Here is a 1,946-nt window from a genome sequence, read left to right on the forward strand (position 1 = left end):
TAAGGCCAAAGGTCTGACTAGATTCAGGTGAAACAATCTCAGCAGGAAGATCTCATAAGCGCTGTTGCGTAACTTATACTGCATCATATCTGCAGGCACATGATTATCAGGCTATTAGCGATGCTAACTTTGATCACCTGACTTAGACGGTAGACACAAAAATCTTACAAATGGCACTTTTCTCCCTTTCACATTAAGATGTAGGGTAATACTTTGTATTATGGACATAATCTGTTTTCCTTCCATTTCTAATGATTTTAGCATCCACTCGTGATCTCTGTGTGAAACAAAATTTCATTAGGGGTTCCAACTGGTGATTTTTCTGTCTGCCAATATCACTACATTAAAAAAAAAAAAAAACAAAAAAAAACAAGCCATTCATCAGTAAACATCCTCCTACCGTAGGTAACACTCTGACCTTGATTTAGATTAAGTTATAAATTCCTTTACAACACAAATGAAATGGCAGTGCAATCACCAAATGCAGTGGCTCCGGTGGAGCTGTGGCTCAGGCTTGATCCCTGGCCTGGGAATTTCAACATGCTGCAGGTGCAGCAACAAACAAACAAACAAACAAACAAAAAACCCCAACAAACCAGATGCATCTTTCCAACACAGCTCCTTTGAGCTAAGAACTGCAAGGAGTTGGGATGCAGGGTGAATAAAAGCATACCCTGTGCCTTTCTCAAGAGCTGAGTCTAGCCGTAATAAGCACATCTATATTCCTCAAAGGAAAGAAGTATAATTATCTGCCTAAAACTTTAGGGAGTTTTTCATAAAAAGCTCCCTAATATAGAATTAGAAATCATTTAGGGGGCGGATCAAAGTCACATATATAAAAATATATTTATAATAAAATACATACACACACACATATATTTATTTGCTTTTTAGGGCCGCACCCAAGGCATATGGAAGTTCCCAAACTACGGGTTGAATCGGAACTACAGCTGCTGGCCTACGCCACAGCCGCAGCAATGTGGGATCTGAGCGGCGTCTGCTTCCTACACCACAGCTCATGGCAATGCTGGATCCTTAACCCACTGAGTGAGGCCAAGGATTGAAGCTGCATCCTCATGGATCCTAGTCGGGTTCATTAACCGCTGAGCCACAAAGGGAACTCCCAATTTTTATTTATAAAAAAGTTTTTATTTATAAAAATAATTTGAGTACTTAGTTCATGATTCTAAAAATTTCATAATTTTAAAACTTTTCAGCAAGCTCCACAGGGATAAAATTACCTTTCCTCTCCTTACCCTGTAATACCGTCCAGACCTTATTTTTACAGTGAGTTTGCTTTTTCTTTTAACTCCAATGACAAAACTCCAAGAAATGGTGAAGACTCATGGTTTACATTTTCCTTCCTTGTGTGCCCTTATGCCAGTGAGGTGTACGTTTCGCTCCTAAGATATTTACACAAACATACGCCTGTACCAAAAGCAAAGCAATGTGACAGTTTAAGCTATGGAAAGTTTCTTTTGTGTCTAGGATCAACAAAGTGGTATCATGTTCTTCATGCATCTTCCTTTGGACTCAGTAACTCGTGATAAACCATAGTTGCAAAAATATCAGTCTTTGACAGAGGACGCTGATGGCAAAGCCTGGCTTGGGCCCAAACCAAACTATGGTTTTATTTTAATTTAATTTTTTACGTTTCGTGTGCCCTTTTCATTCCCATATGTCTTCAACATTCACTCAGTCATTCAACAAACATTTATAGAACACCTGTTATTCTTCCGGCACTTTCCCGGGTTATGGGAATTCAACAGAGTATGAGATGCAAACTACACCCTTTAGAATCTTTTAGTCTGCTGGGGAGAAACACATTATTATTATTTTTTAATGGAAGTTTCATTTGTAAAAATGTCACTGACATTTCCAGCTCTGAAAGCATAGTAATCAATTAAGTGCACAGGACAGAGTCATGGCTGCCAGACCGGGCCTAA

This window comes from Sus scrofa, chromosome 8, assembly GCF_054392235.1.
Source record: "Sus scrofa isolate SSC_HxYL_T2T_F1_AM1 chromosome 8, Sscrofa_HxYL_maternal_Yorkshire_Landrace_v2.0, whole genome shotgun sequence".
Lineage (NCBI taxonomy): Eukaryota > Metazoa > Chordata > Mammalia > Artiodactyla > Suidae > Sus > Sus scrofa.